Source organism: Ostrea edulis, chromosome 5 (assembly GCF_947568905.1).
Source record: "Ostrea edulis chromosome 5, xbOstEdul1.1, whole genome shotgun sequence".
Classification (NCBI taxonomy): Eukaryota; Metazoa; Mollusca; class Bivalvia; order Ostreida; family Ostreidae; genus Ostrea; species Ostrea edulis.
The window spans coordinates 57,143,065-57,150,667 of record NC_079168.1 but is presented as its reverse complement, the minus strand read 5'-3'; the positions used below and the strand labels follow the sequence as shown (position 1 = coordinate 57,150,667).

The 7,603-nt window shown below is 33.9% G+C and overlaps 1 long non-coding RNA gene across 1 annotated transcript; it reads left to right on the top strand.

Moving 5' to 3' along the window:
- The first annotated feature begins 1,566 nt into the window (after window positions 1-1,566).
- LOC130054597 (uncharacterized) lies at window positions 1,567-2,479 on the top strand. The gene is made up of 3 exons (XR_008802913.1): window positions 1,567-2,013; window positions 2,113-2,238; window positions 2,429-2,479. It is a non-coding gene; the product is annotated as an uncharacterized LOC130054597 (long non-coding RNA).
- Window positions 2,480-7,603: the final 5,124 nt, after the last annotated feature.

Sequence of the window (7,603 nt, the reverse complement as noted above, 5' to 3'; positions counted from 1 at the left end):
TGACATAGTACAAATTCAAGTTTGCTAAAATAATGACCCCTAGGGGGTATATACAATGTATAGGGAAAATCTTTAAAAATCTTCTTCTCAAGAACCACTGGGCTAGGAAAGTACTAATTGATATGAAAGCTTTCTGACATAGTGCAGATTCAAGTTTGTTAAAATCATGGGGTAGGATGGGGCCACAATAAGGGATCAAAGTTTTACATACAAATATATGAGGAAAATCTTTAAAAATCTTCTCCTCAAGAACCATTGGTCCAAAGAAGTTTACATTTAAATGAAAGCTTTCTGATATAGTGCAGATTCAAGTTTGTAAAAATCATGGCCCCCAGGGGTAGGTTGGGGGCCACAATAAGGATCAAAGTTTTACATGCGAATATGTAGGAAAATCTTAGATATGGGCCAAGGTGACTCAGGTGTGCGATGTGGCCCATGTGCCTCTTGTTTTATTTTTGCTATGTCATTTTAAATGGTATTTAAGTTTTAAAGGACATATCGCATGTTACTAAAAAAAATTATTTTTTTTTCAGCAAACTTAATTCTTTCCATGCCTTAAACTACTTTAAATATGTTTTAAATTATGTTTTAAATTAAATATTTTGCGTACTTTTCGAATTTGAAAGCGATGACATTCAAGAATGAATTATGTGAAAAGAAAACTTGATTGTACTATAAATGATGAGACCAGTGGACACACGTATCAGTGGTAAACTGCATTTCAGATATAATCTTTGTTATGAATTGCTGAACTAAAGAAAGGAAATTTTGTACAGGAAGTAAAGTCTTAAACGGTTCAGGGTCGAATATGTCACAATGCTATAAGATGTATGTCTTTCGCAATAAAGTTATTATTAATAAGTGTGGGAAATATTCAAGAAAGATACTTTTCGTGACTGACATGGGTTTTTACCCCGTGTGTGACAAAGGAATAGGGTATCTGATAAGAGCTCTATTCGTCCTGCACAACAGTTGTGCTAATATTTCAAATTTAAGTCATTAAGTGACAGAATCAACTCAAAGCTATTTGCAGTATTTTGACATAAAATGTCTATTTTATCACAGTTTTTCTTGTAGGAAACTCGAACCGCCGATTTGAAAAGAAAGAACGACACAGGTTAATTTAATATGGCGTGTAAATCATTGCAGTATGATACAATTCTGCATTTATATGTGAAAATTAAATTAATATTCAATATATTTTGATATCTATACGCGAAAATCTTAATTCATATTCGATAATCTTGTTATGTATATATGTGAAACGTTTGACTTATATTTGATAATTATATTATTCATATGCGAAAATATTGATTTATATTTGATAAATCTCGATGTATATCAATAATCTTGTTATTTTTATGCGAAAATCTCGATGTATATTCGATACAGCATGATTTATATTCGGTAAATCTTGATTTATATTCAATATACCGATATATATTCAATAAATCTTGATGTATATTCGATACGTCTTGATTTATATGTGATAAATCTTTATTTATATTCAATAAAAGGATATATAAGTAGTATATGCGTCTGTCTGGGGTGGGTAAACAATAGACCTATTGTTCTCGAGAACAATAGAAATGGGTTTTTCCAGTTATTTTAGATAGACCTATTGTTCCCGAGAACAATAGGTCTATTGATAAAGGGTTTTTCCAGTTATTTTTAGATAGACCTATTGTTCCCGAGAACAATAGGTCTATTGATAAAGGGTTTTTCCAGTTATTTTGTAGATAGACCTATTGTTCCCGAGAACAATAGGTCTATTGTTAAAGGGTTTTTCCAGTTATTTTTAGATAAAATCTATTGATATCCTCTGAGATCATGGGGGAAATAGATAAACAAATAAACGAAATTACTTAAAAAGTGATTAAATAGGTAAAAACGAAAGAAAGAAGGAATTATCTCCCTTTGCTTCAAGTTGAGATTAAAGGCATTGTGGGCTGATCCTCGGAATATTCCAGCCATTGACTGCGGAGGAATACTACGCCGCCAGACGATGTGGAGGTAAATATTTTTTTAATTATCATTATAGTAAAAAAATTATTAAAGTGACTCTCGCACTTTAATCTGTGACTTACATGTTTTAAAATATATATTCTTGAGATGGGTAACATTGAAGAAGACCCTTGCGTAAAGTCTGCGCACTCCACCCCTTCAGACGGACCCCCCCCCCCTCCCATCCCCGCCACAGTCACCCATCCAAACGAGATCAATGACTGCTCAAAAGTAGTGAGTATTATATCATTAATATATTGACTAAGTGAACACGTAATTTTTTTCTTTCATGTATTTTGTATTAGATTTGAATGCTGGTGAATGTAAAAGTAATTATTGTGGAATTATTATGGATTAGAGCAATTAAAAGAAATTGTCACTCCACAGTAATATTATTTTGAAAATAAAAACTTTTTTTTTTCAGATCCAGATCATGAGTGTAACCTTGAAACGAAATACAAAATTAATGAAAAAATGTACTTGTTTTTTTTTTTTTTTTTTTTTATTTCTTATGACCATCGTCTCTGACAGATACAGGTATATCCATCGATGCATTAAAGTAAAATAAGTGTCAAGTTTCTTCACTCGGAGTCCCTTGGATTATCTGATACGACCTGCTCCATTACGCCACTCGCATAATATAACAATACCTCATTGAATTTTACATAGCATCTCTTCGATTCATCCTGGTATACAAGTAAAGCTTTTTAAAAAAGCTTGCCGTCTTTAGCAGCAACTCTATAGAGCGAAGTTGAATTATGTCCCTTGTCTTCATTATTGAATTGAGCTAAAATAAATAATCTCACGGACATCATGCCTATAAAGCTGTGTCCTGACTCCCATTGTAAAAGTTTGTATTTATGAAGGGTATATGTACTGGAAATCAAAATCACTGTTCCCTGTATTAGCACTGATTAAAGCCTCTATATCAAACGAAATTGAGATTTTCAGTGTGTATATCAAAATATTTATTTTTTAACAAAGTTATGAAAAGAAACAAAACAAACTAAAAATATAATATCAGTAATTAAGAGTGAATTCATCAAAATTCTAATGTGATTCAACGTTACTTCACAGACATAAATATCATTGTGTCTCTGATTTAAATCATGAAAAAACGTCACTCTATGATATGTAAGAAAAAATATGAAACAATCACACATAATTAACTATACTTCTGGAAGTCCCTGAAAATGCATAAATTAGACTCGTTTACCTAAATTGTAACAACAGGTGGATGGATTATTTTTTTCATGCTTTAAAAAAACCCAGTGACCCTCATTTTGAAGTCAAGCCTTATTTATTCTTATGTAATTCTTAGCTTAAGGTATCATTAAAACTGTTTTGTAGGGATTGGCCCTACCTAATAGACAATTCCCAAAACACAAGCAATCAAAACAAAAAACGGCGAGTTTTTCTGTTTGTATGCAAAAATGAAAACATTGCTGTAAATGAAGTAACCATAGAAATGCTTTGTATTAGTTGCTTTTAAAAAAGTAATGTGTCAATTTTTCTTTTGTTCGTATTGTCGATTTTTTTAAGATTGAAAATCTTGAAAAGTTGTTAAGTCATTCAAAAATTAGAACACCAGAAAATTATCTCCCTTGCCTTGAAGAGCATTTCAACCAATGAAATAATTGAAAATTTTCACTTCATGCACTTTCTACCAATGAAAAAAGAGAGAAAGTGCAAAGTCCGAAGACTGCAAAACACTTCAACTCTGTATACCGTCTTCCAAGGAAGATGGTAATGACCCTTTCCATTCTTCTCGAGAACAATGCATTATCTAAAAATAATCGGAAAACCCCGGTCATCAATAGATCGGTTATCAATGGATCTTATCTAAAAATAACTGGAAAAACCCTTTATCAATAGATCTATTGTTCTTGGGAACAATAGGTCTATCTAAAAATAACTGGAAAAACCCATTTCTATTGTTCTCGAGAACAATAGGTCTATTGTTTACCCACCCCAGACAGACGCATATACTACTTATATATTCAATTAATCTTGTTATCTTTTCGATAATCTTGTAATCTATATGCGAAAATCTCGATTCATATAACACTGTAATAATCTTGCTATTTATATGTAGAATGTATGTGAAGTTCAATAAATCTTGATGCATATTCGATAAATTTTGATGTACCTTTGATAAAGGTCTATGAATATAGATAACAAGATTATTGAATATAAATTAAGATTTATCGAACATACACGTACATCAAGAATTTCGCAAGATTATCAATTTTCTATGGTGGCTGATTTGTGCCACTTTACAATTTGTCGTCTTGTCGTTATTTCGAGGCGAAAAGACGACAAAACGATAATTAGCGACTTTTCGCACCGAAATAACGAAAAGTCGAAAAGACAACAAAACGATAATTAGGTATTTTTCGCCTCGAAATACCGAAAAGTCGACAAAACGAAAGTCGGAAAGACGACAAACTACAGGCGAAAAGACGACAAACAAAACCCGCAAATTAGCGACCTAATTTGTCGTCTTTTCGCTTGGCGTTTTGTCGTCTTTTCGCTTGACGTTTTGTCGCCTTTTGGAGGCGAAAAGACGACAAAACGAAAAGTCGACAAAACGATAAATTAGCGACTTTTCACCTCGAAATGACGAAAAGACGACAAAATACAGATTTCCCGTTATTTTGCTATCTGATTTTCTAGGTATGCAATATGAAATTTGCTGTGTTTTCGACAATTATTTTTTAATTACATTTATGAAAAGGAAACATCTAAAATTAAATTATAGTTCTTATGTACTTGTATTCTACTGAAGAAATTTTTTTTTTTTTTTTTGTAAATGTTATACCAGGCATGTTGAATTGGAGGTTGGGGTGGGGAGGGGCCCTGGTCTGTCCTCTTTTTACAATTTACTTCTCACGTTATTTTTTTTTTTTTTTTTACACATATAAATCTCATATTTTCTACATGCACAATTCGATTGACCCCCCCTTCTCTTTTCATTTTCAAAGTAGTAGTTAAAGGTAAGTTGATGTTTGAAGTGCTGAATGAATAGAAGAATACATGCAATGAACTACTCACCCCCTCCCCTGCTACGAAGTAGGGAGGGGAGGCCAGAGTTTACTTCACACTTGCAATGGAGTTCTTGACAAGTAAGAAAAAATGGATTTAGGGTACTACTGCCCAAATCTCAATATCCTTAACATCGCAGGGGGGGGGGGGTAGTTCATTGCGCGTATTTTTCATATCAGCACTTTAAAAAATCAACTACCTTTCACTACTACTTTAAAAATGAAGGGGGGGGGGATCAATCGAACTTTGCATGTATAAATATGAGATTTGTACGTCAAAATAACGTGAAAAGTAAATTGTAAAAAGGGGAGATACCAGGGCCCCTGCCCACCCCAACCTCCAATTCAACATGTCTGGTATAACATTTACACCAAAAAATAAAAAAGAAAAAAGAAGAAAAGATTTCTTCAGTAGAATACAAGTACATAAGAACAATAATTCACGTTTAGATGTTTCCTTTCTGTAAATGTAATCAATAATTATCGAAAACACAGCAAATTTCATATTGCATTCCTAGAAAATCAGATAGGAAAATAACGGGAAAATCTGTATTTTGTCGTCTTTTCGACTTTTCGTTATTTCGAGGCGAAAAGTCGCTAATTATCGTTTTGTCGTCTTTTCTCCTCCAAAAGACGACAAATTGTAAAGTGGGACAAATCAGCCACCATAATTTTCGCATGTGATTAACAAGATTGTCAAATACAAATTAAGATTTTCGCTTATAAATGAAGATTTGCACAATATTACAGCCTTTTACACGCCATAGGCTAGTCAGTTATGATTAAACATGTTTTCCTTGGAAAAGTCCGTTTCGAACTTATAAAACTACATATATGTATCTTCAACATGAATGTGAATAAATCTGTCACTATACTTAAAATGATATTAAGGGAGTTAGCTCCTGAGCTTTTGAGCACAACTGCGCAGGATGCTACAACTAGGTATTCACAGGTTCAATATTGATCTCATTGGTGCCAACATATTACACATCTATTACTGAACCCCATCCAGTTGAAAAAAATTGTGTCAATTCAAATTTTGAAAGGATTTTGCAGGGACTATATTTTGTGGTGGAAGGATTGATTGATAAAAGAACTGCTTTCATGTCTATGACCTGACCTAGGGTATGTTAAATTTAACTAGAGGAGATATTCTGCTAAAATAAAACTTTAATATACAGCACAACCAGCAGCAAGACATTTGACCTTGACCCAATATCTAAATAAACAAATTTACAAATTTGAATCTGCACTATGTCAGGATGTTTTCATGCAAAGGTAAACTTCTTTGGCCCAATGGTTCTTGAGAGGAAGATTTTTAAGGACTTTTTCTAAATATTAATACGTAAAATTTGATCCCCTATTGTGGCTCCATCCTTCCCCCGGGGCCATGATTTTAACAAACTTAAAACTGCACTATGTCAGGGAGCTTTCATGTAAATTTGTACTTTCCTAGCCCAGAGATTCTTGAGAAAATTTTAAAAGATTTTCCCTATATATTTGTATGTAAGATTTTGATCCCCTATTTTGGCCCCATCCTACCCCCGGGGGCCATGATTTTAACAGTTTGAATTTGCACCATGTCAGAAAGCATTCATGTAAATCTCAGCTCTTCTGGCCCAGTGGTTCTTGAGAAGAAGATTTTAAAAGATTTTCTCCATATATTTGTATGTAAAACTTTGATCCCCTACTGTTGCCCCATCCTACCCTCAGGGGTCATGATTTTAACAAACTGTAATCTGCACTATAACAGAAAGCTTTCTTGAAAATTTCAGCTCTTCTGGTCTAAGGGTTCTTAAGAAGAAGACTTTGAAAAGGCCTCACCCTATTTTTGCATTTTGTGATTGTCTCCCCAATAAAGAGAATATGGTCCTTCATTTGAACAAACTTGAGAGCGCTTCACTCAAGGATGCTTTTTCTTAAGTTTGGTTGAAATTGGCCCAGTGGTTCTGGAAAAAAAGTCGAAGATGTAAAGCTGACAGACAGCCAGACGGGCAGACGACGGAGAACAGACGACCATAAAAGCATACTTAAGCTTTCAGCTCAGGTGAGCTAAAATACCTACAGGTATCATTATCGATTTCCATTCACATACAATCGGTGTAGGCTGGTTTAATTCAGAACCCCTACAAGCATGCCATGAATCATAACAATATCGATACGAAAAATACAGCCACATGATCTACAAGATGTATGTACATGTAACACATACACTCACGCATGTGTGCGTACGTGTATCTGCATTATCTTTTCTTCTGCAGAGCACGATACGCAGACTATCCTGTCAAGGACCATGTATTTGAATGTAGGAACATTCTATTTTGTTTTTTCGGTATGTTTGCGACAATCGACAGCATTTCACTGCTCTTCTGAGCCAAAGTGTCGATGTTACTATGATAAAGGGATGGTGGTTGCTGGATGCAGTGGACTTGGGCTATCGCACGCTCCAAGATTCAATGAAAGTGTTCAAAGTATCGATCTAAGCACTAACCGTCTCTCAGAAATACCTGCAGATATGCCTTCAAACATCGTTTCCCTCAACATTGCCGAGAACA